This window comes from Platichthys flesus, chromosome 9 (genome assembly GCF_949316205.1).
Source record: "Platichthys flesus chromosome 9, fPlaFle2.1, whole genome shotgun sequence".
Classification (NCBI taxonomy): Eukaryota; Metazoa; Chordata; class Actinopteri; order Pleuronectiformes; family Pleuronectidae; genus Platichthys; species Platichthys flesus.
In genome coordinates, this window is record NC_084953.1 from 23,887,325 (window position 1) to 23,900,615 (window position 13,291).

Sequence of the window (13,291 nt, forward strand, 5' to 3'; positions counted from 1 at the left end):
CACAAATCATACAAAAGTGTTTATAATAAACACCACTACTTCATTCACACTCAACATTATCAACCACCTCTATCTTTCAAGACACTAAAGAAGTTCAAATATAAAATGTAAGCAATAACATTACACATTTTGATATAACACCTTCAAATAAATAACCAAAAGACGTCCTTCTTCAGGTAGCTTTAGTAAGCATAACCTCAAATAGCTATATACTAATCATAATGTGGGGGTTGGAAAATCGCACAGGCGTCAAATGACCGTTAACTGTATATCTGCACATTGTTTTGTTGATTTCCCGCCAAGCCCAGCCAACCACCCTCCTCCACACTGCGACACCCATTTGATGTGTATGTGAGTGGAGCGCGCTTCCTGCAGAGCGGAGCCGGGGCCTGGCTCATTTTCGCCTGGCGGGTCAGCTGCTGTGTTTCAGTCTGGAGCCGCTGGCTGCTACTGAACCGTTTGGCTCTTTTCTCTACTAGCGAGCAAAGCTACAATCCAGAGACCTACTGTCCATCCAGCGCCTCTTCCTGGGGATTTATCACTATATGTGCCCGCGTGTCCAAACACACCGCTCACTGGGGACCCCCGGCAGCGGCTGGCCGGCTCTGCGGGCCGTTATAACGCTTCGGTCGAGGTTGAATCAGAGGCAGAGAGCAGCGGTGGTGGTGGTGGAGGAGGAGGAGGAGAGCCCATATTAGGAGCACAGAGGAGCAGGCACCCCCCTTGTGTGATCTGGAGCTTCTGGTGAGTGTTTATCGCCATTTTGCCTTATTACCGCCATTATAAATGATGCTCCCGCGCACACCGGTGCCCGCTGACTTTAGACACCGGCCGTGTGAGCGTTACGGTGCCGCTGTGGACGTGTATTTGTGTATTTTCTCTCCGGGTGGGGGATGGGCAGCGTCAGCGCGTGAGGGGGCGCGCGCGCGGCGTGCATGTGCTCACAGGGCAGTTTCTCGTGCGTGGTTTGGATTTGTGATCGCGCCCTTCCTCCTGCAACTACTGCGAATTACAGGTTGTGATCTCTAACCCCAGCAGTGGACACATCGTCTGTACAGATCCACGCGGATGGAATACACAATGAACTTTTTACTCTGCTATTTATTTTGGTTACTTTAGATCCTGTTTTGGACGTTATTAATCCATGCCCTTATTTCTTATCTACTTTGGGTTAGTTTGTACCTCATGTATAACTGTCCCAAATGTAAGTGTTGGTATAGCAGGGAGCAGGATAACAGCATTTATAAATCAAAAGTGAAACTGCACAGTTAGGAATTTGTGCCACAGTTGTAGTGGCTAGTTTGTAGAGTTGTGCTTTACAAGTCCATAGTTATTGCTCATTATAAACAAATGTTACTGTTTGGTTTTGATTATGGTCTCCAGCGTACAGTAGATCTCCTAAATGTGCCAGAGTGCAGGGAACACTTTCATATCATTTTATTACCTTTGTGTCAAATCTCATTCAAAGCTTACTAGAGTGCTGTGCAGCTGGTTGCTCCAGAGCCATGGGTGGTGTGGGGGAGGGGTGAACACCCACTCACGCACACACACACACACACACATAGACACACGCACACCCAGGAGGGCCACTTGCCAACCTTGTGAAGCTCAACTCAATGACACAATGTACCAGTCCCCGATAGGCCTTCAGTATCTGTGCAAGGAAGGAAAAGGTTGGTAGTATAGGCTCAGTTGACCCATGCTAATCAGGTTAGGTCATTTGAAGGCATCCATTGAAATCTAAGACGTGTAATTTGGCACATATCCCAGTCTGTATGATACATTGTAGTAGCCTGTTGCCTCAATGATTCCTTTCTTTATAGCCTCTGTTACTTGGTTCTAATCAGATGTTAGGGCTAATATGTAAAGTGGGTTATGTAAATGGTAATGTATGAGGATGTGCCCTGATGTCTTAGAGGCGCTAAGCTCATTATTTAAATCATTGGAATGCCTTGGAGAGCAGTATCACACAAAAACCCTTGATCATCCAAAGACAAAAAATAGCTTCTGTTTATGTGATTTTGTTGGTCTCTGTTTATAGTAGTGCCAGGCTGACCAATAGTGTATTTCTTAAGCAATGGTATTCGTATCAGATAACAGTCTTTTAGTGGGCTTTAAAGTAAACACAAAAACACAACATGTTGCCAATATCTGTAGCTTTTTTAATTTCTCAGGAATGAATGGTTTTATTTGGCCCTCATCACTATTTCTGTTGCATGTCCCCCCACTAAAGAGAAAGCACTGCTTATCATCCAGTATTTGGCGGTTTGAAAATAGTGAATATATCCAACATATCTTTTTTGGGGCTTTGATGTGATCATATGACAAGTCTGTTTAATCAGCTGTTTCGGATTGGAACCAGTGACTACTGGCCAGTAAACCTCTCCTGCACAGGTGCACAACAAATGTACAGGCTCTCCCCCCGTAGCGGTGTGTTAAAGTGCAACATTTGACAAAACATGTAAGGCAACACGTACTTTGGTCTTCGGTGCTCCTATGTTGAGGGTGACTCAGTGTGTCAAGCAAGGACGGCTGCCAAACATAAAAATACAAGTATTTTTATTCGCCACTGGCATACGTAATCTGCAGCTGTTGATACATCTTCATTAGATGAATGCTCAGATTGTCTCAGGCCCTGTTTATCTTTCATATTTGAAGACAGTCTCCCTCTTTTTTTATCAGCTCTTGAAAAATATGCAGGAAATGCAATATGCATTTATATATTACAGAAAGCAAGACAGTGGAGCTGTAGTTAGTACAGAAGCTAAGTGGCTTTGACTGAATTCAGATGCCTCTTTACCAGAAACAAAAATCCAATTCATTGAGTCTGGAGGGGATACGTATCCCTGGATATTGTCTCTATTGGTTTTTGTTTTTGTGCTGTCATGAGCATAGTCCTGACTTCTTTTAGTTTTGTATTAGTTAATTGTAACGACATGGTTGTTGTTATGTCACAAATGATTATACATTACGCACTTATTATTTACTAGCTTCTGATGATTTGCTTGGAACAATACAGGGAGACAACGGCGTAGTTATCTAATAACCTGGTCTTTGTTGGCCTGTTACAGCTGCCTCTGTCTACCCAGTTCTCAATGTTCACCAGATAATGTGTGCATCTTCGCTGACCTTCATCAAGAACAGGGTCGCACCTGCACATGTAATGTGGGTTGTTTGATAAAGAAAGGTCCGACCAATTAATTGGTCAATTATATACAGCATGTGCTGGGCTCCCACTCTGCTCCAGTGCTGAACCTTTTAGCACATAACTTAATTTCAGTGAGCAACATTAATCATAATTAATCTGGCTTGCTATATTGTAAACTACTGTCTGGTTGCTTAATCCCACCCAAACCCTGACATCAAGGATCCTCCAGAGTTGAAAACACATTATATCTGTCTTGTAACATCTGGGCTGTTTGTCTTGTAGCATTAAGCTGTTTCACATGTCTCTGCTTGACCTCCTGTCAGAGCATATTACATACATGTTACCACAACAATCCCTGATACATATGAAATAGTAATCCAACATTAATCAACAATAATTAATATTAGTAATTATCAGGCAAGCACAGGTTTGATCCTGGGAAACTGACGTGACTACATGAGATCCTTACAAGTGCGGTCCAAAAGACCTTATTGTTCAAAGGAATTGGAAAGACCAAAATGTATATGACTTATTTTTCTCGGTGATGGACATCATTCTTGGAGAAAATTCACAGAGCAATGTTTCTGTAGAATTAGGTTTAAAAAAAGGACAATGTAAACAATGTACTTATTTAAACTATTTCATTTGGGGCCTGTATTAAGCTGAATAATATTCACCACATACACATCAAATTGTTTATATGGCAACGTCATAATAAACCCAGCAACAGAGCCTACTGTTCTTAAAGCTTGTGCATTTGGTTTGAATGAAATGTGTTTCTACTATTATGTCCATCCTCTAGTGGATCTCATTGGCAGAGAGGAGAAAACATCACATTCTCAAAGCCAAACAGTCCCTTAAGTACACCTACCAATCATTGATATCAGAATGAATGAGGGAATGATGGGAGTAAATGAGGTTGCTAATATCATGGCCAAATCAGTACCGGCAAATTTGTCTGTAAACACAAACCACTCCAGTGACATCAATGGGTAATATCTTATCTTAGGAGAAGTAAAATAATACAAGCAACATCAAATGCCATCAGTTTCCTAAAGTGTTGTGGTGAGTTTGTGTAATGAGGACTCACACGTCAGGTCTTTAGCAGTGTTTTCAGTCCAGTAAACAACAGAAAGCATTGAGTGGCTGTATTTGACTCGTGAATTTGACAATTTCCTATGCTGTAACTGAGAAAGATACACAGCAATCTGATTAGTATCTGACAGCTGAGGGTCACCTCTTGTTGACCATCCTCACATTGGCCAATTTCCCTGACTACACGGCAAGCAAGTTTTCTATTAGTGACCATTCTTTACCAGACACCAGCATTTTAAATGGAGCAGTTAGAGTTATCTGTGCTGCCTCTGTCTGTTTATAGTCACTCGTTTCTTTGAACAGCTTCATTTGGTAATTCCGACAGTGAAGAACTGGATGTGACCGGAAGGCTTTTTTTGAAATATAATGCGAACACTGTTGTTATATCCTGGATTTTCTAATTTGTCCTTGATGTTTCCCGGAGCCAACAAATGAGCACATGACACAAGAATATGGTTAGTTACAGTGGAGGCAGCTGAGTCATGTCATCTACACAGGACACATTGATTAGTTGGCCTTATTAAATCACAGAGTGGTGGAGTAGTACAGTTACATAACCAGGGCTCGTCAGTGTTGTGAATTGAAACAGGAAAGGCAAAATGGACAAAGAAACGCAGTGAGGGAAAATGTCTTCCTTAGTTGGGTAATGGCCTGACATGAGATGGAGAGACACACAAATTCGGATCAGCCCTCGATCCTCGACATGTACGCAGGTGATGAGAGATCTTAGTCATGAATTGAAATAAAATTAACCCAACCGGAGCAATCATTTTGGTGATAAGAGTACAGGGCTCTACATTTGTTAATTTTTATTTGACATTAAAACGCAACTCGTTGGAAATAGAGCTCTTACTTTGCAACGTGATAGGCTGTGTTAAAACTTGTCATCACTGCCTCTTCTGTAGCCTGATTATTAGATTCCTGCTGCTGGCAAAGGCTTTGCAATTCCATCAGTGTATTCAGTCCCTGCATAGTTTTAGTTTCATGTTGCCATTGGGCATTACCAGTGTATCAAGTCGTAAGTTTGCGGCACATTCAGCGACGGTACTTGGCATTCGTCTCTTTGCACCGTGACAGCCATTTAGACTGCACAACACGTTTCTGTGACCTTTTTGTCTTAATGCAAGATCATGTACTGATTCCTCATCGGAACTGTCCCCATTAGGAATGTGTGAGTGTAGTGAGGCAGGAGACTCTCAATCCCACAATGGTATGATGACGATACGCCTCGTTTTAGCGCTCGATCACTAGCTATCTCACAGACACATTCTCATAGCTAACATTTGCCCTGATCAAAACCTTTACATCTGAATACAAAAAAAACAGATTTTTCCCAATTGAATACATGGCCTTTGTCCTTGATTGGACGTCTTGTCTCCACTGTTGCACCTACTTATAGAATTTAGAAGCATTGTCTCCATAAATGGTTGCAAAAAACACTAAACGACTCAGTCGGAAGTCCTGCATTACCTTGATGATTGACTAAATGAAATTGACCTGGAAATTTGTGATGTTGTTGAAACATTTAAGCAATGAATCCACCAAATAAACAGGATTCCCAGAAAGCCACTCTTTCTGTTTGTCCTGCCATTGTCCTAAGTTGCCCTCTAATACTTGCAGCACACAACTGGAGATGGTCAGTGAAAGACTTATAGAAAATAATTTGATTATAGAGAGGGGTGGCACCTTGACAGAGTGCGCAGCATAGAGGTGCTGTCAACACTCCTTCTTTCTCGCTGGTCTAGACTAGCTCCTTTCCCACATTAGCACAACAGGACAAACTTTGCTCTTGGGAGCTGTGAACTAGGTTCTGTTTAATGTCCAGTGCAACTGATTCAGATGTTTGCTTTCGCACATAGAGCTCCTGCGGTGATGTCTAGACTAGTTCAGGTTTGCAATGCATAGATCTGTGGAAGTAGCTTTTGACTTTGATGGGTTCGGCCCAATCCCCTTCATTGGAACATAATACCACATATTGTAACGCTGGAGGCTGAAGGAAAGACGTGGCCTAAATACACTCAACACACACTAACAATGCATTCCATTGCAGCACATAATGCCAATAAGTACAACGTCAAAAACGAGTACAGAGTTTAATCGAAACCTGTCTGACATTTGATGTTAAAAATCAGTGATCTTATATTTCGTGGTGTGGAAAGATAGTTACATAAATTAATATATATTTTATAACATTGATAAGTTAAGATCGAGAAGCTTGATTAGAATTCTAAATCTAAAGCATAGCTTCTTACACTCCACGCAAAGAGATGCCAAATGGGACCGGTCTTAGTTAGTTTTTGACTGAATGAGTAGTTGTTTTCCTGTCCAGTACCCTCATTCACCCAACATCTGTCTTTGACTGAATCAAGGATTGGATAGACAATCACCGAAGTTTACAATTGTTTTATTTCATGTGTTATGAGTGATGTCTACATTAGGTTTTGGTTATTGCCGAAAGGTCATTTCACTGAAAAATCGTAAGAATTAGAATATACTGAAGATCTGCAAACAAATAGAAGATCCAAACCATTGGCACAATGGGCAAGTCAGTTGGGATACTAACTATTTGCTTCTTTTACCACAAATACTCTATGGAGGACCATACATGACATAAGTAAAAATAAATAAATGTATAAATAAATACAGAAATAAATAAATAAATGAATAAATAAAAATGGAAATAAATAAATAAATACAGAAATAAATGAATAAATATGTTAATACCAAAAGAAATGTCAAAAGAAATGTCTTAAATATATTTTAACATTTATTTTTTCCCTGATACATTTCCTTTGCATTTGCAGTGTCCTTATGCTAATGAGAAAGGAGGGCCTAACCGCAGTCTCATGCAGGATTGGTCACAGGAGTGTAATGATCCAGCCCTACTACTTCTGCCTTTCAATGCTGGTGTCCAGTAGCTGTTTGGGACGTTGAGCCAGTTCACACTTAAAATGAACTAGTTCAAGTTCAGAGGGTTAGTTAAGGTTATTTTTTATTGGGATGATTTAGGTGTCAGTAGTCCTGACTGTGAGCGACACGTCTCGTGTTGTACTGAGCACAATGAGCGAGCCGAGAGGAGGAGGAGGAAACAGAAACTCCAGCTCGGTACAAACCACCTGCCGCCTCTGCTCTGAACATGAAGCCGCTGATCTCTGAGCAGATGTGACCAGAGAAGCTCTGTGTTTTCACTGTTTCCACTGTTCCACAGAGTCACTAACTGGCTCAAGTGCTTAAGTCTCAGTCACTGCCCGTGTCTCTGAGCGAGTGTGTGACGGAGCGCAGGGGCTGTGTGTGTGTAGCTCAGTTGACCAATCCTGCTCGAGACTGAGGTTAGGCCCGCCTTTCTCATTAGCATAAGGACACTGAAATGTGGAAATAAATAAACGTGGAAATAAATAAAAGTTGCAATAAAAGTGGAAATAAATAAATAAATGTGGAAATAAGTTTAAGACATTGATTTATTTAATTCTGCATTTATTTCCATATTTATTTATTTATTTCCACATTTATTCCAACTTTTATTTTTCGATTTCAGTGTCCTTATGCTAATGAGAAAGGCGGGCCTAACCTCAGTCTCGAGCAGGATTGGTCAACTGAGCTACACACACACAGCCCCTGCGCTCCGCCACACACTCGCTCAGAGACACGGGCAGTGACTGAGATTGAGCTCTTCACCGTGAAACAGCCAGTTAGTGACTCTGTGGAAACAGTGAAAACACAGAGCTTCTCTGGTCACATCTGCTCAGAGATCAGCGGCTTCATGTTCAGAGCAGAGGCTGCAGGTGGTTTGTACCGAGCTGGAGTTTCTGTTTCCTCCTCCTCCTCTCAGCTCGCTCATTGTGCTCAGTACAACACGAGACGTGTCGCTCACAGTCAGGACTACTGACACCTAAATCATCCCAATAAAAAATAACCTTAACTAACCTCTGAACTTGAACTAGTTCATTTTAAGTGTGAACTGGCTCAACGTCCCAAACAGCTACTGGACACCAGCATTGAAAGGCAGAAGTAGTAGGGCTGGATCATTACACTCCTGTGACCAATCCTGCATGAGACTGCGGTTAGGCCCGCCTTTCTCATTAGCATAAGGACACTGCAAATGCAAAGGAAATGTATCAGGGAAAAAATAAATGTTAAAATATATTTAAGACATTTCTTTTGACATTTCTTTTGGTATTAACATATTTATTTATTTATTTCTGTATTTATTTATTTATTTCCATTTTTATTTATTCATTTATTTATTTATTTCTGTATTTATTTATACATTTATTTATTTATTTATTTTTACTTATGTCATGTATGGTCCTCCATAATACTCAATCATGGCGATATCAATTACAATATCTTATTTAAATTGAGCCAGCCAATGGCTGCGCAAATCCAAAGTGTTCATCACTTTGGTATGTGTTGTTCAGCTGGAACATTTTGTGAAAATATTTTAACGCCAGATATGGAAGTATTTTGCAAGTTTAACAAATTATTAAAGGTTAAAAATGCCACACTCTTTTATTTCTGTGTATCATTGCCTTATTTGATATCTCTCTCTGTCTCTGTCTCTGTCTCTGTGTCTGTGTCTCTCTCTATCTCTCTCTCTCTCTCTCTCTCTATCTCACACACACACACACACACACACACACACAAACAGTGAGTTGACAGCAGTCACATGGTGTGTGGCAACCCCAGGGGTCAAGTTCAACACTGCAAAGAATGCGTCTGTGCTGGGTGGGTGCCCCCCCCCCCCTCCCCTCCCCCCTACCCATACGGCTTTTAAGTGTGCAGGCCTGCAGCCCCTCTTTCTCTCCACTGCAGAGAGTTAGGGTGATAATTCTTACCCTGCAGCTTTCGTCTCACATTGCCAGTACAGAGCTTAGCTGCCTGTAACAATTAGAGGTTATTCATTTGAATATATTCCAACTGATTAAGGTTCAGATGATAATCAAGTAAAGTGGCATTATTATGACTGATTTGGTTCACATCATGAATGTCCTGATATTAGGTTATGTGGTTTTCCTGTTCAGTCTCCATTTAGATGAACAGTTGTGTTGGTTTAAACAAATTGCAGCTGTCTTGTACATTTCAGTTAGGCCACAGCAGGAGTTCTGTGTAGATGGCTCTTTCAAAGAATATGATCTGAGCTCGCCCTATAACACTGTGTAGTCCAACTTCATCCGGCTACAAACTGTGTTGGCCAGGCAGGTATCCAGAAATACACAAACCAGGAACTCTGTGTGAGTTGCACTGTGCAAATTTGCCAGGCAAATATTGTTTTGTCATGCTTAATGCTAGCACTTAAGTATTTCATTTGTTTCTGCATAGATTATTTGGATTTGGACTGCTGACTCCTTGTTTCATGCGATACACTTTTTGATACTTATGTTGGATTTTGTCAATTGAGTGTGGTTTTTGACTTGTCGCATGACTTGAATCTGACATTGATGGGATGTCTAGCCAATGGGAACACATTAGACTTGCAATTTACATTTATTATTTTATCCTGTGATTTAAGCACAATTAAGTACTGTCCAAACTGTGGATTAAGTGTTACAGCCCTGCCATTTCTAAATATACTACTATATAGATATCTCCATTACATCTTATTGACATCCTTTTACAAGATGCTATTCAAAAGCGCTCACTGTGTTTGACGTCTTCACTCAAAGTTGTTGTTCAAGAGAGACCACCCCTTTCACCGCCAGTATCCTCTCTGACTGAAGCTGGGGATGTGGGTAATGGTGCGGTCGGTGAACTACCATCACTGCCTTAGCGGCTGGCTAGCAACAGTGATGTAGCTACACTATGTTGGTTCTGCTAACACTTTTGCTTGGCTGGTTTCTTCATTTTTGAATATCATGCGTGGCCCCAAATTGTGTTGCGTTTTTTAATAAGTTCGCTTAATCAGGAGGTCTGGTTAAGGGCAGGGGATATTTTTCCCAGAAAGTTAAACACAGGCATGACACACCCTACTCTGCCTCTGATTGGCCCTCTCTGATACTCTTATCCTAACTAACCAATCAGAGGCAGACTAAGGTAGATGATGCATGCTGTCAATAATTGAATGGTGTGTACTAGAGGTGACTTAGAAGTGGGTGCCATGATTATTGAAGGTGGGCGTACGTCATATATCATCAAATGCCCTGCACCAAACCAATGATTACATTTTTAATCAGTCTTTATTCCTGCATTCTCACAAACTGTTACTGGTTTCAAATTGATCCTAATGTTGTTGCTTTTTACCTCTGTTTGTATTAAGGATTCAATGTAAGTACTAAGTAGTGTTATTTTGTAAAGCATTTTCTTGTTGAACAAGACAGGCAAGGGTCATTAACTTTGTTTACTCTATGAAGAACCCGGTGCACTTTCAAAACTGAAAGATATGAACCTTGCACTGTTTACTGTACTGGTCCTTACTTATTCACCCACCAGAAGGCTTAGTGCAAAGTTGAAACAGTAACAATAGTATTTAATATAAAAGAAATGTGGTCATTAAAAATATGTGTGATAGGTCTTGATTTAATTAAGAATGGACCATCCCATACAGAGCTATAATAATGCAAACCACAAGGCAACATAATGAACTTTCCCCAATCTTCCTTGGAATGTAAACACAGGCTTTGTTCAATTTGATGTCAGAAGCACTTGTAGTTTAATATTGTTGCCTTGGGTAACCCTTGCTTCTAAAAGAAGCTCTGTGTTCAGATTAGTGCTTCTGCTTCTGCTGTGGAATAGTCTCCACTGATAGCTGCAGGTATGACAGCATGATGATTGGCCTGATGTTATCAGTGCACACCTACTTTCTCTGTTGCTGCTTATCTGCTGCTTTTTCTGCTTTAGCAAGTTACTTCAATTGACTGTATTGCTGAGCATGTCAAGCTCTTCATTCTCAATTTTGGTTTTTAAGCAGCATAAACAAAAGCAGACGTTTCATTAGCAAGCATCAGCCTTTAGAATTAAAAACAGTCTATCTCTTAACTTTTAATATTTCAAACTTATAAACTGAAAAATAAGCACTTATTTGCCACATTCATAATATTATCCATAAACGTAAGCAAATATTGCATTGTTCATATTCAAAGCATAGGCTTTTGAACTACTGTAATCTGTATAATTTGATGATTTAGGAAATCTGACACTGCCTTGGATATTGAGTTTGGCTTTATATCTGTACATCCTCTTCTCATTAATGTGATATCTCGAGAATGCTCCAAAGGAATTTCTTAAAGTAATATACCAATGAACTAGTAATAGCACCAAATTGTGTAGATGTGATTTTACAAAGTTCCGCTTTACTGCGTTACAATTTCTTTTATTTAACATGGGGGCTGTTTATCTATCCCTCTAACAAGCTCTGTATAGCTTGGATTGAGTAGGTTCTTAGTCAAGGTTTCCCCCCCTGGTGAGATGTCACAATGTATTGTATTGCATTATTATCAGGATTGCCTTGACACAGTGCTGCTTTAGAAGTCAATGTGTTTATGTGGGAAACAGGCTTAAGTCCATGGTGTCTAGTATGCTTTAGTTGAGCTGGTCTCATATGGCTTTGGATTGGCCAGCAGCAGAGAAGACTGATCTCATTGTGGATTTGTGGAATTAGCATGTACGTCAGCTCTGACCCATCTTTATGATGTGGCATTGCTGTTAGAAATGAAAGGCCTGTGGTCCATAAGCTTCCCTTATGTACAGGGGAACAGTGTGTGTTATGGGAGAAAAGAGGGAATTCAGATACAACTTGATTTAAACCTAAATCAGAGACGTTTTCATTGGAATGTAGGTGTACTTTTCTGTAATAAAACTTTACATATTTTTCGGACTTCACCCACAGGTCGTGTCTGAAAATTATTTTAGTGAGGTAGCATTAGCAGTTGGAAACAACATGCGTTGGCGGTTGGTAACAATAGGCTAAGCAGATTGGCAAGTCTTGTAGCTAAGCTAATATGTCATTTGTTTCAACCATTCCGAAGCCAATACCTGGAAGAGCTTTGTTTAGAGAAAACACATCTGGATTGATCTTTATTCTGGGGAGAAAAACTTTATTATAGTTTCCTTAAAACTCTACTACTCCGCATTCCTTCAAAAGCTGCAATGCATGTTTTCAAAAATGACAATTCTTCTAAACATAAGAGATAAATAGCTATTTAACATACCAGGGATATCGTCCCCTATACAGGGGCCCAATCCTAGACCTAGATAACCACACTCTACTGTGAGAAAGCCCCAGTGCCCCCCCCAAAAAAAACATTCATTAACTATGTCACTATCGTTATTATTAGTATGACTCATGATTACTTTTAGTCGTAATATGTCAAGTTTTTCACATCACCCAGTTATTTAATATGGGCTCCTTTTGGAAACATTACTTGTTCCTGCCATGACAGGGTCGTATCCTTTAGCAAGCCCTCAGCAACTTGCAACTTTCAGTGTTTCTCTGGCCACACCCAACTACTGCTTTCTTTGTGGTAACATTATCCCTCCTTTTGCTCTGCAGCCTCAGCCTAACCAGAACTGCCGAGAGACGCAGCAGAGACAGGAAAGACAGAGGCATCAGGGGAAGTGTGACTAAAGGGGACCTTAGAGAATGTAGCACAGGAGGAATCAAGGTCAGGGAAAAAGGGAAGGAAGCAGTGGACAAGGTGAGGGAGCTTGGAAACCAATGATGTTCAGTGATTTCCAGTCGACGTTGTACTATTATGCAATCCAGCCCCTCTGTCTGCAGCTGTATTCATTAGCACAGAGTGGAATCACAGAACCATTACAGGCTCTACAGAGAGTGTTGATTTCAAAGCTTTTACATGACGCAACTTGTTTTAACTATATTGTCGCGGAAAAATTCAGCAGGTTTTTATAAAGATCAGTTCTATGTGTGAGTGATTAAATACAGCAGAGGAGCAGAGTCACTTGTTGACCGGCACTGAGTAATGCACCTCGATGCAGTGGTGCTGTTTAGGGGGGGCCAGCAGACCACTCTGATACAGTGAAGGCCATACGTTTTTCACCACACAAGCCTCAGTGCATCAATGCAAAAAAATCCCAGTGGAAACACTATACCAT

The 13,291-nt window shown here is 40.7% G+C and overlaps 1 protein-coding gene across 1 annotated transcript in view; it reads left to right on the plus strand.

The window, feature by feature from the left end:
* The first annotated feature begins 423 nt into the window (after positions 1–423).
* The window catches only part of tbl1xr1a (TBL1X/Y related 1a), a 37,880-nt gene continuing 25,012 nt past the window's right edge, over positions 424–13,291 (plus strand). The window contains exon 1 of the mRNA XM_062395215.1: positions 424–744. The gene's annotated coding sequence lies outside the window, so the exon portion shown is untranslated. The remainder of the gene's footprint in view (positions 745–13,291) is intronic.